This window comes from Uranotaenia lowii, chromosome 1, assembly GCF_029784155.1.
Source record: "Uranotaenia lowii strain MFRU-FL chromosome 1, ASM2978415v1, whole genome shotgun sequence".
Classification (NCBI taxonomy): domain Eukaryota; kingdom Metazoa; phylum Arthropoda; class Insecta; order Diptera; family Culicidae; genus Uranotaenia; species Uranotaenia lowii.
Window position 1 is genome coordinate 136,427,724 of NC_073691.1, and position 26,955 is coordinate 136,454,678.

The 26,955-nt window shown below is 34.9% G+C and overlaps 1 pseudogene; it reads right to left on the bottom strand.

Annotated features, from left to right (window-relative positions):
• Window positions 1-13,043: 13,043 nt before the first annotated feature.
• On the bottom strand, window positions 13,044-25,429 carry LOC129755948 (endochitinase-like; annotated as a pseudogene).
• Between the last annotated feature and the right edge of the window lie 1,526 nt (window positions 25,430-26,955).

Below are 26,955 nucleotides of genomic sequence, written 5' to 3' on the forward strand. Positions count from 1 at the left end.
TTGACGATGTCGGTGTTGACGATGTCCGACTCCGAAGGGCCCGTTTGTCTTCAAATGGTTTTTCCCAACCATTGCTACATCTTACCCGAAGAACTCAAAAATGATTTTTAATTAATGAAAATTAATAATTCAAAGAAATTTTATATCATTTTTCCATTCATCTGGTGGTTTATGAGTTTTTTTTATGATTGATTAATTTTAATTTATTCATCCTGGTTTGTTTTCACAAGACACAAAGTGAACGCACGAGCCTGTTCATGCTAAACAATAAAAAAAAAATGCAACAATCGACTTTAGCACATGTGCAATAATCGAACGGTTTCTAGAAACAACATTACCTTATAGTTTTTGCTATAACAGAACTGATAAAATTTAAGCAAACACCGATATTGTCTCCCTGGCCGGCCTTTTTCCGGTGTTATCGAACCAAAACATGAAAATTTCATGAAAATAAAAATAAAACAAATACAAACAACCCCAGTAACACAGGTTAAGCCAACTATTAAGCATTAGTAAATTTCATTATTGTTTTATTATAGCATTTTTGTGCAGCTCGTCTTATGACGGTTTTATTATACTCATGAAAATGCTTATATTCTTGTTCCGATTATTTGTTTCCAGGTAGTTTTGATAACGGTAGTTCAGCTTTTACTTAATATACTGTTTTAGTTATTTTGTAAGAATTAAAACTCTGTTAAAACTTCCATAAAACACAAACTTAGAAGATTGCTTAAAACTTTCCTTTGTATGATTCATAATAGCAATCAGTGCTTGATTATAAAATCGCCATAAACTTGAGTGACAGTTTTCGATCAAGATGTTAAAACAAGACACGCGCAGGTTAGATTGCACGTATTTGATTTGTAATTCACATTTTTACACATTTTTGATAAGTAATGTGTGTTTTGTTTGTTAGTTTAAAAAAAAAAATAAAAAAGTTTGAAAATTTTCAAATTACCGGAAGTGGTATGAATATCTCTACAATATGAGTATTGAGTGAAAGGGCCCAACAAGTAGGAAACAAAATTTGTTGTTTGACGCCATCATTAATCCAAAATAGATGGCGGCTTCCGCCTTTCTTTTCAAAGCTGTAAATGACTGAAAATCTCATTACATTCAAACAAACAAACAAACTGATATAATTCAGGTATAATGGTAATGTTGCGATATTGTGCGCTTTTTTCATAAACGAGCCTTTAAAAATCACTTAAACAATACACAAAATGCTTTATAGAGAGCTTCAGCACATCTAAATCAATGATAATGAATGAAGTGATTTCAGATCTTGGCTTGTTACTAATCTATAGGTATATATATAAAGAAATTTCTGTATGTTTGTGTGTTTGTTTGTTTGTTTGTTTGTTTGTTTGTTTGTTTGTTTGTTTGTTTGTTTGTTTGTTTGTTTGTTTGTTTGTTTGTTTGTTTGTTTGTTTGTTTGTTTGTTTGTTTGTTTGTTTGTTTGTTTGTTTGTTTGTTTGTTTGTTTGTTTGTTTGTTTGTTTGTTTGTTTGTTTGTTTGTTTGTTTGTTTGTTTGTTTGTTTGTTTGTTTGTTTGTTTGTTTGTTTGTTTGTTTGTTTGTTTGTTTGTTTGTTTGTTTGTTTGTTTGTTTGTTTGTTTGTTTGTTTGTTTGTTTGTTTGTTTGTTTGTTTGTTTGTTTGTTTGTTTGTTTGTTTGTTTGTTTGTTTGTTTGTTTGTTTGTTTGTTTGTTTGTTTGTTTGTTTGTTTGTTTGTTTGTTTGTTTGTTTGTTTGTTTGTTTGTTTGTTTGTTTGTTTGTTTGTTTGTTTGTTTGTTTGTTTGTTTGTTTGTTTGTTTGTTTGTTTGTTTGTTTGTTTGTTTGTTTGTTTGTTTGTTTGTTTGTTTGTTTGTTTGTTTGTTTGTTTGTTTGTTTGTTTGTTTGTTTGTTTGTTTGTTTGTTTGTTTGTTTGTTTGTTTGTTTGTTTGTTTGTTTGTTTGTTTGTTTGTTTGTTTGTTTGTTTGTTTGTTTGTTTGTTTGTTTGTTTGTTTGTTTGTTTGTTTGTTTGTTTGTTTGTTTGTTTGTTTGTTTGTTTGTTTGTTTGTTTGTTTGTTTGTTTGTTTGTTTGTTTGTTTGTTTGTTTGTTTGTTTGTTTGTTTGTTTGTTTGTTTGTTTGTTTGTTTGTTTGTTTGTTTGTTTGTTTGTTTGTTTGTTTGTTTGTTTGTTTGTTTGTTTGTTTGTTTGTTTGTTTGTTTGTTTGTTTGTTTGTTTGTTTGTTTGTTTGTTTGTTTGTTTGTTTGTTTGTTTGTTTGTTTGTTTGTTTGTTTGTTTGTTTGTTTGTTTGTTTGTTTGTTTGTTTGTTTGTTTGTTTGTTTGTTTGTTTGTTTGTTTGTTTGTTTGTTTGTTTGTTTGTTTGTTTGTTTGTTTGTTTGTTTGTTTGTTTGTTTGTTTGTTTGTTTGTTTGTTTGTTTGTTTGTTTGTTTGTTTGTTTGTTTGTTTGTTTGTTTGTTTGTTTGTTTGTTTGTTTGTTTGTTTGTTTGTTTGTTTGTTTGTTTGTTTGTTTGTTTGTTTGTTTGTTTGTTTGTTTGTTTGTTTGTTTGTTTGTTTGTTTGTTTGTTTGTTTGTTTGTTTGTTTGTTTGTTTGTTTGTTTGTTTGTTTGTTTGTTTGTTTGTTTGTTTGTTTGTTTGTTTGTTTGTTTGTTTGTTTGTTTGTTTGTTTGTTTGTTTGTTTGTTTGTTTGTTTGTTTGTTTGTTTGTTTGTTTGTTTGTTTGTTTGTTTGTTTGTTTGTTTGTTTGTTTGTTTGTTTGTTTGTTTGTTTGTTTGTTTGTTTGTTTGTTTGTTTGTTTGTTTGTTTGTTTGTTTGTTTGTTTGTTTGTTTGTTTGTTTGTTTGTTTGTTTGTTTGTTTGTTTGTTTGTTCTCTATTGACTCAGCCATCTTAAGAGCTAGAGAGCTGAAATTTGGCATGGATACTCGTTAGGACCAGGAATGATGAAAAATGTTTTCAGATTTTTGGATGATCCCTTCTAAAGGGGGTCTTCCATACAAGACAAATATCGTTCTCGCGATATTGACGTTATTTTTCATCGGATTGTGATTTAAATTTGCACATAGGGGTTTTGAGAGATGGGGTATAGATTCTAGGTATTGATTTTTGTGTCAGGGGTCGGCAAAAGGGGTCGTCCATGTGAACTTTTTTAGAGTTTTTACTATATTGATGTTATTATGCATTGGATTGATATGAAAATTAGCACATGAGTATTTTGAGGGGCGAGCAATCGATTCTAGTTATTAAAATCAAGGTCAGGGATCGGCCAAAGGGATCGTCCATATAAACTTTTGAAAGTTTTCACGATATTGGCGTTATAATGCATTAGATTGAGATGAAAATTTCCACATAAAAGTTTTGAGGGACGCTCAATTGTTTCAGGTTTCAAATCTCGAGTCAGGGGTCGGCAAAATGGTCGTCCATATTGTTCTCTGTTTTTGCTATATGGGGGGTTATTCTGCGAGTCGAGTGACGTGACTCACAAAATATCAATTCTTCCTGACTCCAGGAAATGTTTCAGAGAAGAAACGTTAGTTTGAATGAGCTCCAAAAATCGATCCCAGGACATTTGAGCTGAAACTTCTAGCCTATCGTGGTTTCTGGAGTCGGCACAACGATGTGAATTTTTCACATCACGTAACGTGACTCTCGGAATAAGGCCAATTATCTTGGTGTCATCGGATTATAATGAAAATTTACACATGGGAGTTTTACAGTACATGTAATTGATTTCACGTGTCAAATTTTGACAAGGAATCATTAAAAGCGGTCGTCCATTTTTGATTTTTTTTTGTAAAAACTACGTTGTTAGGCACCATATCGAGGCAAAAATTCAAACACGAGAGTTTTGCAGGACGAGGAATCGATTCCTGACAACAAACTTTCTATTAGACGACTGAGAAAGGGGTCGTCCTCATTTACTGTTTAATGTTTTTGCTATAACCGTTTTATTATGCATGAGAAACGTACAAAACGTACAATTGATTAATGAATTCAAATTTTGAATCAGACGACAGAAAAGGGGCCGTTCATATTACTTTTAAAAATTTTTAGACATAATTTCGTTGTTACGCATCCGAAAAAGACAAAAGTTCGTACACGGGTGTTCTTTTCGACGGTCAATCAATTTCTTATTTTTAATTTCCGTTTGGTAGACAAGCAAATAGGTCGCTTGCAAATTCTGTTTAGTATTTTCAGCATTTTTTTTTTTGTTAAAGTGCGTCCCAATTACCAATCAAATACAAAATCATCAGCTTCGAAGTTAAAAGCGAAGTTTGAACGGGATTAGCTAGTTTATAATAATTAACACTGTTGCCGAAGACACCAAATGTATATCACTTCATTCCTGGGCGCTATTAATTTAGTACATCTAGATTGATGTTCTGCACCATCGTGCACACATCGCATTTATTTCAATTTACAGTAGGGGAAAACTGTACAAGACGCACCAGCGGGGTAAAATGGTCCATGTCATTCTTTCTCAAATATACACTAACCTACGGCTTCGAATGATGTTTTTCTTCATTTTTATTGTAGTAAACAAGCTTTTTCATCATTCAATAGATAAAAAGTTCACAAAATCTACTTTAGTTGCTAGAAACAGAAGAATTAATGGAATCAGCGTGAAACTTTTAATTTTTCATAAGTTACATATAAGGTTTTATGGTAAAACAGCCTGGGCAATCTGATCAAACTACAGCTTATCGTTTTACCACTCATGTGCTTTTTCGAAAGACTATAAATATTTTGTTGTATTTTATTAACTTCCTACAAATTTTATCCAAAATCAAACATATGAAAATAGGGGCAGAATGCCCACAAGACCACGTGTTTTACGCTCAAATTTTGAATGCTGTTAACTTTTGAGAAAACCCGAATATCAAAACAAAATGCCTTTCTTTTTATTTGCTGACTCCCAAATGACGATAACATTGCATAATTATAACAAACTTCGTCCTTGTTCGAGTTAAAACGGTGCACCAATATTCGATTCGAAAAAATTATCGGCCGCCATGTTTGCCGCGATATCACTATATCAGTCGAAAATATTGAATTTTGTTGCCTACTTGAAGGCGTTTTACATATAAGGATATTAAAAAGTGTATTTTGAAAAGCGAACTTTTGGATGAGTTTAGCAATACTAAATGATTTTTAGCTAAAGAATGGTAGTTTACAAAACTACGATGAACATGTAATTAAACATTTGGGGTTTCAATAATTACATTCCGTATAATCATTGTTCTATTTCTTACCACCCTTCCTGTTTGGTGCGTTCTGTCCATTAGTTTTGGCGTTCTACCCCGCGGTTTGTTTTCTTGTTGTTCTAGTTTTTCTACAAAAATATAGTCAAAATCGAGTTTTTATCATATTTTTTCTTTTCGATAATACGTAGAATTCATCCTTGAATCGTCGTCAACTTTCAATTTGGTTCTTAAATGATTGGTATCGCTATAAATAGCAATTATGCTTAGCTGGTGCGTTTTGTACAGTTTTACCCTAACTCTTATTAGTTTACGATATGTGCATTAGACTGAGTCGATTTGGGGCCATTTTTGAATTTCTCAGACCCTGGGGTCTAAAAAGCTTCAAAACCATGATTCTTTGCAGAATTTAAAAGTAACGTTTACATGAGTGAATATGAACTTTAAGGTTTGTGTGGGAAAATTTAATATTTTGTACTAAAAAATCAACATTATTTTTATTTCTTCTGTGGAACCGAGTCTGCTTATGGTTTTTGTATCAATTTATGAATACTGTAAAGCAAATTTACCGCTGAAATACTTTGTCGAAGTTATTATCTGTATAGGACTATCTCTTTTGGAATTAATAAACAAAACATTCAATTGACATCACTGCTGATGCCTAGGGAAGTAGGGGAGGTATTGTATGACTACTTTTTTTTTCCTAAAGATACAAAGTTAAGGTTTTGGACAAAGTTGTTCAGCGGAAATTTTTTTTTGGAGAATTTATAAATTGGCATAAAAACCATAAGTCTGCCTCAGATGAAACAGAAATGATGTGGATTTTCTGGTACAACTAATAATTTTTCACATAAAAACCTAAAAGTTCAAAATTACTCATGTAAAAGTTACTTAAAAAATTCTGCGAATAATCATGAATGAGTTTTAAACCAAAACGAAGCTATTTAGACCTCAGGGTTTGAAAAATTCAAGAATAGTCTAAAGTGCTCATTTTTTTGAGAATAGATTGATGGAAATGTTCCTATCTAATGGCATGAAATTTCCTACACTCAACTCTTTTTCCATAAGAAGGAGAAAATATATTAAAACAACGAAAATGGCACCAGAACACTAAAAGTGTCGAATACGTATGTCCATCAGTATACCTATTGCTTGATGAATATTTCACCGGTATTTATGTTGAAGAACCAGATCCCAATGCTGATTGATTAGAATTATGTATATTTATTTGCGCATATTTCTTTTTAATTGGATCAGGTTTATGTAGGTTTACTACACATGTTGTGTAGGTTTACTACACATGAACCGGTCGGTGTCATGTTCACAAATCGTCTAAACCTGTTTGTCTTGAATGGCGTAAAAATTTCCGCTCGGAAGTGAAAACCCCGAAATTCAACACTCCCGAAAGAATGAAGGCCACGGGGCTGCTGCGCTGCAGCAAATGTTAAAAACAAAAAGATGATGTCCGTCAGCACTTAAAGAAGCTTTACAACCCAAACGTAATGGGGGTTCGCTAATTGACAGGTGCGAAGGTTTTACCCAAAAATTTTAATTTCCCAATCGTGTTGATAAATGTGAAGTTGGCTTTAATTTTCTGCGAGGACAACAGCACTTGAAAAAAATCGAGCAGGCTGTTTATGAATGGTTGGACTCTTCTGTGGGATCGTTAGAATACCTTTGTTTAATTTTTTTTTTAATTTTATTTATGCAACGTATGAATACAATCTCTCGACTTCTACTCAATGCATTTTTCTAGCAAACTCTGTCTAAACGTGGGCTTTATATTTACATCATCTCATTCGTTCATATTTTTTACAAAAAAAAACCAATGAGTTTGTGACACCAGCAGCCACAAATCCATATTTCTTTTAGAACAAAAAATTTAGCAATCTGTGTTTTTGATACTTTTTATGCGTTTTCAGAAATTTAGGCCATTTCAATTGAATTGAATAATACTGATTTCATCTGTAGCTTTTGATAATAGTTTATCAAACATCTGTAAACATGGCGGATTGTTAGCTATTTTTATGTTTTGTAAAAATACAAGTTGTAAAAAGATTACTTTGATTCGGTTTTATGCCAACTAAGTGAACCTCGGGATTCGGTTTTAGATAGTTGAAGAAATTTTCGCTGTTTAAGCTTGTCGAAGACCTAACTTAGTATTTTTTTCAAGCAAACAAGTTATCATGTTAAGTAAAATCGAGACACCTTTTGGAAAAGTAGGAAAGGCACGCATAAACATATAGTGAAGGGATTCAAATGATAATCTCGATAATTACTAGACCAATGTTTTTTTTATCTAAGACAAAGAGGATTCATAGCATAATTAAAAGCAAAAATCGATCTGTACAGTAATTTTAATCAGCAATAAATGAATAAATATAAGTTATCGGATAAAAATAAGTCATATCATGCTCAGTAATGATCATGAGCCATTAAAAATAAAGATATGCCTTTTGCACTCTAAGGATCAAATGAACTCATAAGTAACATTTTCCTCCGAGAAATTGGAGAACGGTTGACATGAACCGAGTGAATTTCAGGAATAATGTTCATCAAGTTATGTCTTGAGATGGTATACTATGTAAATAAAAAACATTTAACAAGTAACATTTTCGAAAAATTATTTAAAAAATGGAAGTTACCCATTGCACAATGGGGAAAAAAGTGTATAAACCGCGAAGAAATTCAATATGTTCCCTCCTACACAACCCAAATCTATGAAATTGTACTATCCAATAGTCAAAATTTCCAGAGAAACAATTGAACATAGTTTCAGACGCCGCACAAGCTTACGAACGGTGTTATAGTGCCTTTTTTACCCCTAGTTCACCAATATTTTGTAAACAATCCAGAAAAAAACTTATTTAGACTTGGAAACTTTGAACAAAAATAAACCTTTTTTGTGAATTTTTTTTCTGAGAAATCGAATGGAGGCTGTTTGAGCTACCGCACGTTTCGGAAATTGGAGTTATGACTGTTTTTACCCTCAATTCCAGGCCCGTGCGAAGGACCCGTCCATGGGGGGAGGGGGGGGGGGGTTTCGAAATTCAAAGTCAGCTAGGAATAATAACAATACCAAAAATGCACAACAAATAAGCAAATTGATTTCTAACACCTATTTTTTAAGGATTTTCAACGACTATCAGTTTAGATTTTTTAAGTGAAATAGACTTTAGTAAAAAAGTCGTCACCAAAAATCAACCTAGACAGTCGCTCCATTCATAAATAAAACCGTTTTCTTACTCATGTCTGATCATCACAAATGCTAGAAAAAATAATAGATTAACTGATACGATTCAAAATAAATCAGAATCAACGTTTAACATTATTGCGATTTCCGATAAATCAATGATAAACTATTATTCAGAACTAGAAATTTGCTAGAAAATAAATTTTTATGAGTCTATTTTACAAATTTGAAATCTATTTTTCAGAAACAGCAGAAATAGAGTGCGAATTAGAATATAAAGAAATTAAAACCCAATTGAAAAAATAGATTTCAGACTTCCATTCATCATTAAAAGATTTAAACTGACATTGTAAAAGTTGATTAAAAGGTGATTCTTTGAGTGTTCAATAAGGAACTGATAGAAATATAAATATGGATTTCCCAGTTTTGTGTTATATTGAAAGCATGAAGCATATACTAATTTTCTTTACATTGCACATAAAAGCTTAGCTTTACAGCTGCTGCTCCGAATCATATTCCGATCTTTGCATAAATTATTGAAAAATATGATTGATTCAAGAAAGATTATTAAAAATAATAATGAAAAAACAGTCAAACATTATTTATTTTTTAGCGCGATTTTTAAGCTCTGAATATTTGGTCATCGTCTATTTGAATATTGATTCCAAGGACAAAATGTAGATATTATATTTTTCGAACCCAAAATTTCACATTTATAGGATTCAAGGGATAATCTTTCCCAAACAAAAAATTCAGGTTGAAAAAACAAAGACAAACTAATTAAAAATACTTAAAAAATTAAAATCTCTGACTGAAAAAAATCGAAAATTAAAACTAAATGTGGAATATGGAAATTACAACTAAATGTGAAAATGGAACAGATAAGTTTTTCAACAATTCAGAAGGAAATTTTTCACTAAATATATCTTGACCTCCCAAAAACTTATTTAAAGAGTTAAATTGATTACTCAAGAAAACCGCATTTTGGAGCCTATGATTTTGAACAAAATGTAACGCATCTTGTCTGATTTTTCCCAAGGAATCCAACGAAGCCTATTTGAGCCACCGCACGGATCGGAAACTGGAGTTATGGCATGTACCCTCAATTTCTTAACATTTTTCAAGTTTATCAGAAAAAGCATGTTAAGACTTGAGTTTTTTTTTAACCAAATGGGACGAATTTTGTGTGATTTTTCTGAAAAATGCAACGAAGCCTGTTTGAGTCATCGCAAGCGTTGGAAACAGGAAATATGGCTGTTTGACCCTCAATTCCCTTACATTTTTAAATAGTCAGAAAAAGCATGTTCGGACTTGAAAATTCTGAACCAAATAAGACATATGGAAGCCTCGGAAAAAATTGCATAAGATAAGTCTTATTTGATTCAAAATTTTGAAGTCTAAATATGTATTTTTTTAACTATTTGAAAAACGTAAGGGAATTGAAGGTAAAACAGCCATAACTCGCGTTTGCAATGCGTGCGGTGGCTCAAACAGGCTTTGTCGCATTCTCAAACCTTGAGGTGGCTCAAATATGCTTCGTTGGATTCCTCGGGAAAAATCACATAAGACACTTTACATTTGGTTCAAAATTTTCAAGTCCGAACATGCTTTTTTTCTAAAATAATTGAAAAATACAGGGAAATTGAGGGTAAAACAGCCATAAGACCATTTTCTGAAGCGTGAATTGTCTCAAACAGCCTTCATTGGATTCCTCGGAAAAAATCTCATAAGATAAGTCTAATTTGATTCAAAATTTCCAAGTCCGAACATGCTTTTTCTGACTATTTGGAAAATGTAAGGGAATTGAGGGTAAAACAGCCATAACTCCAGTTTCCAATCCGTGCGGTAGCTCAACAGGCTTCATTGGATTCCTCGAAAAAAATCACAAAAGATATGTCTAATTTGGTTCAAAATTTTCAAGTCCGAAAATGCTTTTTTCTTAAATAGTTGATAAATGTTGGGGAATTGAGGGTAAAAACAGCCATGACTCCAAATTTCGAAACGTGCGGTAGCTCAAACAGCCTTCATTCGATTTCTCAGAAGAAAATACACAAAATAGGTTTATTTTTGTTCTAAGTTTTCAAGTCTAAATAAGTTTTTTTTCTGGATTGTTTACAAAATATAGGGAAATTAGGGCTTAAAAAGGCACTATAACACCGTTCGTAAGCTCGTGTGGCGTCTGAAACTATGTCCAATCGCATCTCTGGAAATTTTGACTAAAGGAAAGTACGAAAGTCGAATGGGCGATATTGAACCCCTTTAGCATCCGCAAGTTAAGTTAGTTATTTTGAAAAGTATACATCATTCGCATTCCTCAAATTTTTTTTATTGAAAATAGAGCAATTTTGAAAGGTACTGGAATAGAAAATGCATAAAAATCTGTAGGGGAGAATGGGGATACTTGATTTTTTTTTCTCATTTTCATCATATCTTTTTGAAAAAAATTTGCAGATCACCGTCTTTTGCTTTTTCAGACGGTGTGTTATTTCAAGTTTATATGCTACCAAAGTTAGATCGATACATCAACCCGTAGATGAACTAGAAGCGAAGGGACTAAACAAAAAGTGATATTTTGGAAGTTAGGAGACTTGATTGTTTAATCCAGGTGTCTAAAGCTTTGGCAAACAAAATGCAAAATCTAAAGATTAAAGTTCCATTGACTTTTTTTGCCATATTAGTTATTATTTCACATTCATTATTTTTTCTAGAACAGCTTATCTATGTAAGACATTCCAGTTTCGAGATTTTGCTGAGGAATCAAACATCCCCAGGGATCAAGTATCCTCATTCTCCCCTAATCGTTTATTTATCACACATGTTTGAAGTAGAAAAACCACTTTACTGGGCGATAGATAGTGACTCGATGGTTACTTTCGAAATATTTATCTATATATATATATATATAAAAAGCAATTTCTGTATGTTTGTTTGTTTGTTTGTTTGTTTGTTTGTTTGTCCTCTATAGACTCAGCCGTCTTAAGGGCTAGAGAGCTGAAATTTGGCATGGATGCTCATTAGGACCAGGAAGGATGAAAAATGTTTTTAGATTTTCGGATGACCCCTTCTGAAGGGGGTCGCCCATAGAACACAAATATTGTTTTCGCGATATTGACGTTACTTTTCGTCGGATCGTGTTTAAAATTTGCACATGAGTGTTTTGAAAGACGAGCAATCGATTTCAGGTGTCAAATTTTGTGTAAGGGGTCAGCCAAAGGGGTCGTCCATATTAACTGATCGCTGTTTTTGCGATATTGATGTTATTATACATCGGATTCAGATGAAAATTGGTACACGATCGTTTTGAGTGACGTGCAATCGATTTGAGGTATCCAATTCAGTGTAAGGGGCCGGCAAAAGGGGTCGTCCATATTAAATTTTCAGTATCTTAGTGATATTGACGTTTTTATACATCGGATTGGGGTGAAAATTTGCACATAGGAGTTATTAGGGACAAACAACTGATTTCACTTATCAAAACTAAAATCAGGGGTCGTCCATATTAACTATTCACTGTTGATGCGATATTGTCGTTATTATACATCGGATTCAGACGAAAATTGGTTCACGAGAGTTTTGAGGGATGAGCAATGTATTTCAGGTATTAAATTCAGTGTAAGGGGCCGGCAAAGGGGGTCGTCCATATAATTATAGTCGTCCATTTCAGTATTTTTGCAATATCGTCGTTATTTTACATCGGATTGGGATGAAAATTTGCACACGGTAGTTTTCAGGGACGACCAACCGATTTCAGATGTCAAATGTTTTGCCAGGGGTCGACAAAAGGGGTCGTCCATATAAATTAATTCTTCACTGTTTTTAGCAATATTGACGTTATTATACAATGGATTGCTTTGAAAATTTGCACACGGGAGTTTTGAGGGAAGGGCAATCGATTTCAGTCATCAAAGATTGTATAAGAGCCCCCGAAAGGGGTTTAACTTTTTGGCAATAATTGCGTTGTTATGCAATGATCGAATCGAAATTTATACACGTGATTTTTTGGCATGGTCAAAGGATTTCTGATTTCAAATTTAGTAGCAGACGACAGACAAAGTGATCGACCAATATTTTTGCAATTATTACTTAACAATGAATTCAGAAGTGCATCTGGAAAATGCTTGGCAATTGGCTTTCATACAAACTGTTCATGACATATTACAAGTTGAAAGCGAAACGGAGTTCGTATGGGATCAGCTAGTTTTATTATATATATACCTATATTTTTTAGCAAAGTTGTTTTGCTGTTTTTGGCACATTTTTCTAGAATATTTAGATCTTTGTAAAATATTCCAGAGATCGAGTCACCTCAGGAAACAAGCCTTGATACTCATCTCACAATGTTGAATAGATAAACGTTATATGAAATGTTTTTTTTTGTTTCGATTATAGTCGTTTTACCATCTTTATGGCATTCGCGACTCTATCAACGTTGCAGTTGGCGGATCGTTATTGAAAAACTTATCCGGTACAACTGTGTTCGATGTTTACTCTTGGGCTCGAACTCGTGGACATCGGCTCAGAAGACAACAGACTTGCCAACTGAGCTATATCACAAGCCCTAAATATATGAAATGTGCGTTATTCGTCCCTGTTATAAATTATTGGCTCGCTTTCGGATGGCAAAAAGTGAGTTTTATTTTTTTGTGGTTTACTGAAATCGATTATCTTTATTCGATACTGTTAATTTTGCTCCCACGGTCTTTCGAAAATGGTACCAATATCATCGTCTAAAATGGTATTTTCTACGAGTTTGAAAAGCGCTTTAGTCAAAGGATAATTCTCTCCACCGCAATCTCCTTGGTAGTCATCCAGATCTAACGAAAAAGCATACATGCCAGCAAGTCTTTTCTGCTTGACAAATTCCATTTTTACATTCAATGATTGTTCGTTTTCGTAACCGATCCATTCGCGTCCTTGATAAGTGTAAGGACATTGGCCAACATCATCCCACCGTTTTTGCCAGTTTGCCCGAGGAGTTTTGAATTTCTGACAAATTTCGCAATATCCAACGTATCCCGCCTCGTGCGTGTATCGACCAGCTGGTCCAGGACCAGTCGTTTGTGCACCCAAGCCGTTTTCCTGCGAGTTGGCCAAGATGTAGGTTCGGCCAAGCATAGAAACACCTAAAACCATTTTGTTTGGATTGCATCCCTTGGACATCCATTCCTGGACACCGTCCATCACGTTGATGTTTCGGAAATTACCCGTGTCGTGTGGACGATTCGCCATTGGACTGTGAACGTCTGCAAAATTGTTCCACCAGCCTCTCATGTCGTATCCGATCAGATGCACAAAATCAGCAGCACTTTGAAAAGAAAAAAAAAATATCTTAGCTACTACAATATAGATTATCCAAATTTTATAAAACTTACTCGCATAACGCGTCAATTTCGTAACCTGCATTGAGTCTGGATTTATCTGCCGGAACCTGGATTGACACTTCCCAGCCTTTTCCGACCTTACGGAAAGCTCGCGCCAATTCTTCGACCAGATAGATGAAGTTATCCTTATCGTTGGAATTCCCACCGCGCTCCGGATTACCTGGGTACAACCACACCAGTTCCAATCCATCAAACCCGTAATGATCTAGGAACTGGACCACACTAGCTACAAATTTCTGCCGGCGCTGCCGTCAAGCGGCCATTCGACTGAACTTGGCACCACCATGTCCCCAACCTCCAACGGCAACCATCGTCTTCAGGTGAGGAAAGTCTTTCTTCAGATCGGTAAAACGGCCAAATCCATTTTGAACTATGTCAATTTCGGGTTGTAGATGCTCCACCTCGAAGGTGTCCTCGTTGATACCGATGAAATTGTACACTACATGGGTACACAACTGACCCGGGACATCTTCAATGCGGTACGATGCACTTCCAGCTCTACCTTGGGACCATGTGGTGTAGTGGCAAACAAGTCGCGGCTTTTCAACTGAAATATGAATGAAAGTATTAGGGTATCATAAAGCAACGGCAGGGTTTCAAAATGAGGACTGTATTCGGAAAAAATGCAACACTTTGTTTGGTGTTTAACTTTTGTTTGGATGGATAAAATATGATGAAGTATTCAACGATGCAGAGTATTAATGTATTGTTTATATGTCAAAAATTGCGACAAAACTAGGTATTCCTTTCTTCTTCCCTTCTTCTTCTTATCAAATTTTCCAAGTGTATTTTTTTAAGACCCTGTTAGGAGTACTGACTTGGTATTGGCTAGTGAACGGTAGACAATGTGCAACTCGAGACCCCATACATCCAATTTTCGGGTAGTGGCCATATCACCTCTTGTTTGCAACTCCGATTCTCTACCTCCCCGTGGTGCTAGCTGGGGTGCGAGCAACCTTAGCGGAGATCAGGTACCCAACCCCGGTGGATGCATTGGTCGCATGCAGACTGAGTTAGGGGGCTTCGTACGCCTCTGTTCTTCATGTCTGGGGCGGCGTGTGGAGTGCCTTGCGAGCCCGTGACTACAAAAAACATAAGCAACGAACAACAAATTTCGGATGGAAATAAGCAAAGACCCACGCAACGAAAAGGGACTAGCAATTTGAAACTTAGAACATGGAACTGACGATCTCTACATTTTGTGGGCAGTACTCACGTGCTCTCCAACGAATTGAAGTGCCGCAAATTCGACATCGTAGCACTGCAGGAGTTATGCTGGAAGGGCTCCACGGTACGAACGTAACCAGATGGTCGTGCCATCTACCAGAGCTGCGGCAACACACACGAGCTTGGAAAAGCTTTTATAGTGATGGGAAAGATGCAAAAGCGCGTGATCGGGTGGTGGCCGATCAACTCACTAATGTGCCGGTTAAGAATCAAGGGCCGGTTCTTCAACATCAGCATCATCAACGTGCACAGCCCTCACCTTGGAAGTACCGGTGACGACAACGACGAATTTAACGCGCAGCTGGAGCGTGAATACGACCGTTGCCCAAAACATGATATCAAGATCGTCATCGGGGATTTTAATGCTCAGGTCAGCCAGGAGGAGGAATTCAAACCGACAATTGGAAGGTTCAGTGCGCACCAGCTAACCAACGAAAACGGCACAGACTTATTGATTTCGCCGCCTCCAAACGAATGGCCGTAGTACCTTTTTCCAGCACCGCCTTCCACACAAGTACACCTGGAGATCACCGTACCAAACGCTATCACAGATCGACTACGTTTTGATTGACTGCCGGCACTTCTCGGACATCATCGACGTCAGATCCTGTCGAGGCGCCAAAATCGAGTCAGATCATTATCTGGTGATGGTGAAGATGCGCCCAAAACTCTCCGTAGTGAACAACACACGAAACCGGCGCCCGCCTCGGTTAAATATCGCACGACTGAAGCAACCTGAGGTTGCGGCAGACTACGCGCAATCGATCGAAGCAGCGCTGCCGGCAGAGGGCGAAGCCCCTCTCATGGACTGTTGGGATACCATCAAGATAGCCATCAACAGTGCTGCGGAGAGCTCATCGGTTATGTGGAGCGAACTCGACGGAACGACTGGTTCGACGAGGATTGTAGGAGGGTGATGGACGAAAAGAATGCCGCGCGGGCGGCAGTAGTGCAAAGAGGCACCCGTCGAAATGTGGAAAATCACCAACAGCGGAAGAGGCAGCGAGTCCGAATTTTCCAGGAAAAAAAGCCCCGCCTAGAGGAGGAGGAGGAGCTCGAGGAGTTGAAGCAGCTGCATCGCTCCCAAGAAACACGAAAGTTCTATCAGAAACTCAACGCATCCCGCAAAGGCTTCGTGCCGCAAGCCGAAATGTGCCGGGATAAGGACGGGGGCATCCTGACAAACAGTCGTGAGGTGATCAAAAGGTGGAAGCAGCACTTCGATGAACACCTGAACGGCGCACATGCAGGAGATCAAGACGGTGATGGAAGGTACATCGCCGGCGTAGCCAACGACGTAGAGGAGCCACTCCCAACGATGAGTGAAGTTAAGGAAGCCATTCGCCAGCTGAATAGAAACAAGTCGGCTGGGAATCGCAGGCATCGCAGCTGAACTCATCAAAATGGGCCCGGACAAGTTGGTCGATTGCCAACACCGATTGATAGTCCGGATCTGGGACATGGAACAGCTGCCGGAGGAGTGGAAGCAGGGGGTTATATGCCCCATCTACAAGAAGGGCGACAAATTGGACTGCCCCGAATCCTACTCCGCCGCCCAACGCCACAAGCAAATAGATTCGCGGGAAGTCATCAGGCCAAATTCATGCAGGGACGGTCAACGACGGACCAGATATTCACATTACGGCAAATCCTCCAAAAATGCCGGGAACGCCAAGTCCCTACGCACCATCTATTCATCGACTTCAAAGCCGCATACGACACGATCGACCGTAACGAGCTATGGAAAATCATGAACGAGAACGGCTTTTCCGGGAAGCTGATCAGACTGATCAACGCGACGATGGATGGAACGCAGTGCTGTGTGCGGATTTCGGGTGAATTGTCGAGTTCATTCGAATTGCGCAGGGGGCTTCGACAAGGTGATGGTCTATCCTGCACGATGTTCGACGTGGCACTAGAAGGTGTTATTCGATGAGCGGTGGGCGAAATGCGGGGCAAGATTTTCAACAGATCTAGTCAACTTATCTGCTTTGCCGATGACATTGATATAGTCTACCGTAAACTGAAACGCGAAGCAGGAAGGATTGGGTTGATGATAAATACGTCCAAGGCGAAGTACATGCTGACCTGCGGATCAGAGACCGACCGAACCCGCTTGTTCAGTAATAACAAGGTCACGATCGACGGCGACGAGCTGGAGATAGTCGAAGACTTTGTCTATCTCGGCTCACTGGTGATCGCAGACAATGACACCAGCCGTGAGTTCCGGAGGCGAATTATCAGCGGAAGTCGTGCCTACTATGGACTCTACAAGCAACTGCAGTCGAGAAGACTTAGCCCTCGCACGAAGTGTAATCTGTATATGACGCTCATTAGACCGGTTGTTCTCTACAGGCACGAGACATGGATATTGCTCGAGAAGGACCTGCGTACACTGGGAGTATTCGAGCGACGAGGAGATCGGAGTGTGGAGGCGAAGGATAAATCACGAGCTCGCGCGACTCTACGGCAAACCCAGTATCCAGAAGGTGGTAAAGGCTAGTCGGATACGCTGGGCGGGACATGTTGCGAGAATGCCGGGCGACTGTCCTGCAAAACAGGTCTTCACTACTAATCCGGTAGGAACAAGACGAGCGGGGGTGCCACGAGCGAGGTGGTTAGACCAAGTGGAGCGTGATCTGGCGAACCTAGGGTGCCCGAGAAATTGGAAAACGGTTGCCATGGAGCGAGTGAACTTTAGGAATTATGTTCGTCAAGTTATGTCGTGAGACGGAATACTATGTAAATAAAAAATAAATAAGTAATAGGGGTATTGACTTAAATATACATGAAAATGATGATGATCACATGGGAAAAAATTACTATAAACTTTCGAACTTAATTCTGACAAAGAAATATAATGTCGGAAGTAGGTGTTCTGGCATTGTTTAATGCACAATAGCCATTCTTTCTCTACGTTTAAAAACCTGTAAGATGAGTTTCAAATTGGGAAAAACTTTGAAAATTTCAAATGTAAGTAAAAATGTTATTTCAAAATCTGGAAACATCTATTCTGTCGAAGGCTCGCAAACAAACACCCTTCCTGAGAAATCAAAGCGTTTAGAAGCAACAGGTTAATTTATTTAAGAGTTCTACTTTTTCCCTTAGTAAATGTATCGTTTTGGTGTAGTTTTTGTTGTATTTTGAGGTAAATTTTTGATATTCAAAAATAGGGACATTTTCCAAAGGTAAGTCATTCTAGGACAAAAGGCTAGAAACCCTATCAAATGGTGAAGTGCGAAGGAAAAAAATAAAGAGCAATAGTGCAAGGGCGTAGGAAAATGAATGAAAGCAAAAAAATATTTTTTTTCGTAGTTAAAATTTTGTAAGTAATCCCAAGCAACCAAAAGTCCCATAAAACACAAAAACGCTTACTCAGCCCAAGAATTGATATGAAGTACGTTCTATGCAGCTCAAAATTGAGGTTCTTATTGATACTTTTAAGTTGTAAAACAAGTCTTAATGATCTTCTATTCAGCTTCGAGCGGACATCTAATTCAGCTTCCAAAAAATCGCAAAATGAGCATAAAATTGCTCTCTATCTCAACTGAACCCTTGACTTTGGTTCATATCACCTTCTCTTGATTATTTACTGTGTTCTGTACCGGTGCCGCCATGATGCCACGCTCCGGATTCCAAACTCGACCAATTGCTCAATTGCTTTTTTCCTACATTTTCTACAAATATCGCATCAGAATGGTCACTCAATTACTAAATTACTTATTAAAAAAAAAAACTTGCCCGGCTTGGGGATCGAACCCCGACCTTCGTGGTGAGAATCGAGTACGCTACCACAAGACAACGTCTAGATGTTGTCCTAACTGAAACTAAAACTCGAAGTGGTGATTTGATTTTGAAAGTATATCAATGCACTTTTTTTGACTTACCAAATCCCGTTTTGAGCACTTTTGGGCCCTTTATGTGACCTTTAAGTCCCGTATAACGTACGTATAGATCACTTTTGCAACTTTCAAGTTCGTTAATGAGTACATATAGTTCACTCATGGGGATTGGGCAAAACAAGCCACATACAACGCACATATTAATCACTTTTGCAACTTTCAAGTTCATTAATGAGTACATAAAGTTCACTAAAGGGAATTAGGCAGTTTATTCTCTTTGTCAGCCAATATGTAACTTTCAATGCCTTCATTCATGTAAATATGTGGCTTTTGGTTGCTTGGGATGTTAAAAAATTTAGCTCCTTAATTTATGCAACATCATTGTCCATATTTTGATTTTAATTGTTTTTCGGACTTAACACATTAAGGGCCGTGTTGTTGTTTTTATTTTGGACCGCAAAAAAATCTTATGAAGGTGTTTTGTATCCCTTATGATCAAGATATCTTGTTAAAACCGTCAAAATAGAGACGGATCAAATTTACCCCACAGCATCTAATTCTAAACAGAGACGAAATCGATTTTTAAATCAAATTTAAAGTAGCCTAATAAAACCATGTTTTGCGTTCATAGAAGTCCAGTACTGTCACATTCTCCTAAACCGAAAAATATTGAAAAAATTGATCAATATTACCCCGTTTTGCGATACATACATTAATTTTCAAATGTTTTAGTTTCCAATTACAATAATAAATGTATTTATTTCATGAAACTATGAATGAATGAATTAACATTCACAATCTATTATTTATCAGGCTGTGTCGTTGGGCGGAAAGCCATGGAAATAAATAAAAATGAAATAATCTCGATTTGGGTAGAGAATTCCGAGAAAAAACAACGTCGTTCAAAAGCTGTTTCCAATTGATTTTTGTAAAATATTTTTTTTTTATTAAAAAAAAATATATTGAGATACAGATTCAGATTTTTTTTATTGGGGATTCTAATTTCTCAGTCGGCATCAGGTTTAAGATTTAAATTTCAATTGGACATAGTTAGTTTGGATATTTGACACTAGATTATTAAATTAGTGATTGGATTTCAGATTTCAGACTTTGATTTCAAATTCAGAATTTAGATTCAGATTTCAGATCCAGATTTCAGATTCAGGTTTGAGATGAGGATTCTAGATTCTGATAGCACTAAAATTCGAATTTCGAACTCTATTGTTGCCGATCTGCTTTCGTCGAGAACCGACTGCCCTGCACTGCTAGAAGCACTCCAACTTAGCGTACGATCCCGAGGCTTGAGGAATCGTAATCTTTAGCTCTTTGCTCCTCTCCGACCAGGCGCGGTCCTATGGGGGGGGTGATCGGGGTGATCACCCCCCCCCAATCGGCAAAAAACCGTTACAAAATACTCGCAAACGCTAGAATTTCTATGAAAAGTTCGAACATTTCCTAGTGAATGTTCTATGGAATTTTCAAAATTTTCCACTCCGTGGGGGTGATTGTTAAATAAAAGAATTTATTAATTTCTTAACTTCTTAAAATTGGAAAAAAAATCGGTCCGTCAAACTAATACCGCTGTAACTTGCAATCCCCTAGACCAATTTTCACCAAATTACTTTTGTTATGGCACCAACAGTGTTGAATTCTAAATTGCGCTGACCATATACGAATCTTTTATAGATTTTTATACAATCATATCTATTAAATTTTCTAAAAATACCAAAAATACTACTTCTTAAATTAGAGGTGATGAACAAAACCTGATAAAAATTGAGTTCAGGAATATTCCTCCAAAAACAGGTTTTAAAACAAATGCCTATGTATCAATTTTTCCCAGATGAGATAAAACCAGTGATAATAATATCCCGTCATAACTCGACTATTTTCTCGAGAACAAGGACTTTTCATTGATAAATAGTATAAGCTATAAGAAATGAACCATTTGTTATTTTTTATTTCATTTTAAATTATACATGATGTTTGAAAATATTAAATGCATGAAGCAAAAATACTATTTTTCACTTTTTTACCTTATCATTCGTTTCAAATTTATAACTGTATCTTTCGATTCAAATACAATAAATTTAAAAATCTATGAGAGCTGCATTAAGAGAAAACAAATAAAAATAAAGTTCCGAGAGTTGCAAACCTAAGAATTTGATTTTAATGATTTTGTTTAAGAATAATCGAAACAAGAGTTTATATTAATTAGTTTTTTCGAATCACGATTCAGCAATATACTTCTGAAAAATAATAAAACATTCAGTTTTTAATTCATAGCAATTGTTAACACAATCTCAAATAAATGTTTGGATTTCAAAAGGTATTGATGGAAAACGAGAATCACTAAAATTTTGGTGAGAGTTTTACGGTGATGTTAAAATATTGTAGATAACTTGAGATTTTTTCACATGTGTGTATTTTTTCATTTGTAAAATTACATTTATCTCAGAAGGTTTTTTGAAGAGTTCTTAAATTGATAATTTTTAAACTGCTCAATATACAAATGACGAAAATTGCCTTGTTTTCAACAATCGATCGCAGTAAATATTAAAGATTCGCAGATTGTTTTATAAAAGGATGTTTATGCTACTTAAAAGGATATCAAAATAAGTATGTAAGAAAGTTTGTTAAACTTCTCTAATATCTAACTTTTTTTTAAATATAAACCTCTAATTAATTTAAATGAAATTTATAAGGGAAGAGAAGAAGCAGCGTGCATCATGGTCGTGAAATATTGTTTTTTTTTTAAATTATATCTAATCAAATTAATCCATTGCTTTGATGATTTATCACATAAATCCAAAAAATGGTTTGAATCAATACAAATTTTATGCTGATATGAAATATTTTTTCAAGAACCCAATTTCAGCCTCTATTTTTTATCTAAATGTTCAACTCCACATTCAAAAGGGTTTTTTTAAATTCACATAGCCACAGAATTAAAACTTTTTTAAATGAAAAGAGTTTAAGAGCTAATTTTGATTTATGTTGGTGCCCTAAATTATTTTCAAATAGGTTAAACATTATTCAAGAAAATTCTGCACTTTTCTGACAAAACTTTTAAACATTACAATAAAAATTCGAACCCTTATGGTTCATATCACATTTCTATCCTCAAGAACGCAAGTAATGTTGACTTCTGTGAAATTTTTTAAATTTAAGTTTTCTGTTTATTTACTGTTCCCAATCTTGTAAAAAAATAGACTTTCAACGAATGTTTAAAGAAGTAATGACTACATAGGATTTAAGATATTTCTCCAAGTAGAAACCAAATCGTTTTTCAGATTTGTTTTTTACAACTTTCTTTAGTCAATAATGTCAGGAATTCTTGTGTTTGCATTATTAAACACTGTAGATTTTTTTAAGATCATTCATCATCATGAAAGTAGTATTTCTTTATTGAATGAAATATAATAAACAAGTTCAGAATCAGTTTTTTTTTCATGTTAATTTGTAAGTTCATCAATTATCAATGATTAATGTTACTCAAAACTGATTCTTTTTAAAACTCTATATAAACTCCATATCACCAAAACGAGAGGTGATAAACAAAATCTAGTTGAAGTACGAGTTCTAGTAAATCAATCATTAAAACATAGACACCAAAATGCTATCTCTTGCATTATTTTGGAAAGACGTTTTTATTAGAAAAATCATTTTCCAATGTTATTAACTAATCTTTTTAACCTTCATATTATATTCATATTTATGAAGAGTTAATCACCGTGATTTTGTTTGTTAATTTTATTTATCGACCTTATCGATGAAAATTAAAAGAACATAACTTAGAACATTTCAACATTATGAAAATTCTTGTCAAATAGAAAGTTAGAAATGTATGGATATTGAAAATGAGAAAGTAGAATTTTATAAGAAGCATTTAAATCACATGTCATCAATTCATTCCTCATGGATAAAAAAAATAAACAAATGAATAAATGAATAAATAAAAGGGATCAGTTTCGTGTTTGACCATTCAAGAACTCTTCCATTCCCCGAATCGTACTTTGTCAGTGATGATGAATTGTTGTTGTATTTTAAATACATAAAGTTATAAACTTGATAAATCGATAGAATCAATTATTTTAATTTTTAAAATAATCATCTACTAATTTCGAGTAAATTCTCTGAAGTTCAAAATGGATATAATTTCCTCGTCGATAATTCACATTTCAAATTGTGATTGAATAGTATTTCAAATGGATGACATTACAGAGGAATTTTTCAACCGAAACTAAAATTAAAATTGAAGAAAAGAAATGTAAATTAATATGGTTGATATTTTACATTATTATCAATTAAATATTCTGACCTGATCTGATTTTTTGTAAGAATTCGAGTTTAATTTCTTATCAAATCTGGTGTTATATTTTATCTATTCTTCTTATGTGCACTGATTGTCATGCCCGAAGCTGCAAATTCTGGCTTTATTCCAATTTTTAATTCGCATTCCGTTTTTGATGTTTTGAAAATACTTGCTTGATTTTTTTTTGTTCAGAATAAGTATCAACATTTCGAATGAATTATTAATGACTAACCGGAAATAAAATTGATTTGAAATTTTGATTCTGATATATTTTGATTCGTATCAGTATTTTTTTCGAGTTTGTGTGATGATTATGGGTTTCAATATGGTTTTGGAAATCAATTTGCTTATTATTGTCCTTTTTTATGGTATTTTATAATTTCTAACAAAATTTGAAATTCGAAATCCCGTGTCCATTGCACGGGTCTGGTGTGTAGCAAATATTAAAGTCTCATTTGAAACTGCACAATAACCCCCCTCCCCCCTTCCCCCCATTCGCACTCTCCAAATGAACGTTTTTTTTTCGCAATATATTTTCGTTATTGACTGATTTTTCAAAATTTGGAAAATCACCCCCCCCCCAAGAGCCAGCTCTAGGACCGCCCCTGTCTCCGACAGAATAACTACGGAGCTAATACAGCGCTAATTGGTGTAATCAGGACGTTTAACCGCTTCTCCGATCATTTTGATTTTGACGTTTCGAGAAAATTGTTCCGAAGAAGAATCCTAAGTGCATTAAGTATAGTATAGAGTAAATTCCGCGTAATTGTAGTTTGTCTTTAATTTTTAGCCTATCATTTGGATCAATATGTGATCTGTTGATGAAAATAAACAAATTTGATGGTTTCATGTTTTTGAATTTAAATTCCGGTTTTAGATTCAGATAAAGATTCTAAATGTAAGAGTAAGTTTTTTTTTCAGATTTAAAATTCGTAACGCAAATTAAGATCCTTTATTAAATGAACCTGTATTAAATGACAAATGTTATGAAGAAATTAAGTAAAACAACTCAACGAACATTACAAGCATGAATTTACAAAGAAAGATTTCGGCTGGTTTCAAATGCTAAATTGTTATTTTAGTATCAGTTTAGGATCATAAGTTTTTGGATTATATTTGGATTAACAATCCCATAAAATTCAAAAGTAGAATCTAGAGATAATACTCAAATTCAAACCCTTGAAAATATTAGCTGCAAATTATTTCAAGGTCTTACAATTTTATTTTTAAAACACTTTTAAAGTGTTTCGAAGGCGGATATTTTGTTTTGCCAAAAATCGAGGTAGTAATCTTTTAACACCATTTTTCTGAGCTGACGCCAAAAAAAAATTTATTTCTTATAATTTAAGCCAGACAACGACGACTTTCTGACCCGAAATAGCCGAATGATACAATACACAAAATTTCAAAGTTAGAATGAGTCTACCAAAAGCTAAAAAAAATATTAACCAATAAGAAGAAAAAAAAAGTTCAACAGGCGTATTGTTCGTCACAACAAATAAGACAACACATACAAACATTGATAGAAATTATTTCTTACGATTTGATTTAAACTTTCTAATCGCTTTGTCTTGTCTTGCATAAATCATCGCTTATCATTGCTTTGTATGGTCAATTACGTTACGTTACGTTTGTTTAAGTTGAAATTCAAATAAAATCTGTTCGAATTAAACATTCTATCCATGTTCCTCGCAGCTTGTCGCATAAAGCATGATTGATGGATAGACTGAATATAAAAAAAAAAACACTTACCCTCACCAACCGCAGAAATCAACGGGATTATCACTGCGCCCAGAACTGTTAAAATCAGTTGAACCCGCCCTGTTTATGAGAATATTGTTGAAAAAGAATCGTTATCATTAAAGAAACCGTTTAACGATGAGCTATGTTTATGTTTATGAGTGCTGTTCTGAAACCGGTAAGTTCACTCAACATGGTGAATACCCATCGTAGTTAATTTATTCGTTTTTGTTTATTTTTTCACGGGGGATTTTCCAATTTCACTACCATCTTGCAGTTAACTTTGGTTTTGCATAAAATAAGTCACCGATCAGATTACACCAATTTTTAGCCAAATCAAAAAACGTTAACGATAGTGGGTTTTGATGAAATCGAACACAAACACTTTGCACCGGATGCACTGAAGCAATTGCTAAAAATATCACCTCTGGATTCCATGGTTCGTGGTACCGTTTTTGAACCGACGACGATCGTTACTAAACTGATATTCTAGTGCTCAGTGGTAGACTGTTTATACGGTTTATACCTACTGCAAACTGATCATCTTGTTGTACTTCTCCAAGGAGAGGAAAAGACTCAATGAGATTCAGAGAGCTGGTTCTGGAGAATATTCAGTAGGTATGTACATTTTTATCGAACAGTAGGGGAGAGTGGGGATACTTGATCCCCTTTTCTTATTTTCACCATATCTTTTTAGAAAAATTTAGCAACTCGCCGTCTTTGACATTTTCTGACAGCTTGTAACTTCGTGTTTCTATGCTCCAAAAATTAGAACGATACTTGAACCCGTTGATGAACTAGAAGCATTTTCGTGGGAGTAAAAAAATTGCGATTTTTCTGAAGTTAGGGGAGACTTGATCCCCTATTGAAGGAGAATTGATCTTTTAATCAGGATGCCCTAATCTTTGTATAAAAATCAAACAAAACCCCAAGAAAGAATGTTAATTGACTATTTAGGTCATGTTTGTTCTCATTTCACAATTTATAGGAGACATAAGAAGAAAATTCTATAACTTTGTCTCAACGCTAATAACATTGCATACTTAAAGGCGCTATTTTTTATAATTAAGAGAAAATTAATTATTTTTGCTCTTTCCTTCAGACAATTGTTTGATAAATAATAGTTTTTGGATAAATATTAGTAATTTCGTAATCAGCAATCATAACCATCAATTCAGAAGAAGAATATGCCGTTTGGAAGGGGGATCAATTATACCCAACTCTAGGGGATCAATTGTACCCATAATCAACATTTTAGAAAACTTTTTCTGAAAAAAGTTGAGAGTTTTCCATTGCTTTGAAAATATGGCATTATGAAGTTCATTTTACGCTCGAACGATTTATGCATTGGAACAAATATTTTTTTCAAAATTTTCCCATGTAAGAAACATTTTAAAGTGATGAAAAAAGATCTCCAAGTTACATTTTGTGAAATTTTTCAAACAAAGTTCAATTACTCAAACAATTATTTTGTTAAAAAATTTTAAACTACAAGCATTGTTATTTTGCTCATTTTGGCACATTTTTCTAGAACATTTGATCTTTGTAAGACATTCCAGTTTCGAGATATAGCTAAGGAATCAAGTATCCCCAGGGATCAAGTATCCTCATTCTCCCCTACTGTAATCCATTCCGTTAGTCGTTTTGTTTAGTCCCGCATCGAAAGTTTGTCTGGCTCTAAATTGTAAGCCATTATTTTGTGAGCTCATTCAAACCCTATTGCAAAAATTCATAAGAAATTTTCTTACTTTACAAGTAATGATTGATAAATTGATAAAATAAAATAAAATTGAAAGCGATGATTCGTAGACCGACTCGAATTATAGCTTCTTGAGCTGTCTATCATATAAATCTATCGACCAATAAATATGCTTATGATTGGCGTTGAACTGTTCTCGATGTTCACTCTAGGCTTTGACTTGAACACTTAGGTACCATCGACTCAGACTCAGAACATCTTGAGATTCTGATTTTTTTTGTAAACGGATAGAAAGTTAGAAGAAATGAATGATGGTGAAAATGAGCGGGTAGAATTTATTTAGAAGCTTTATCAT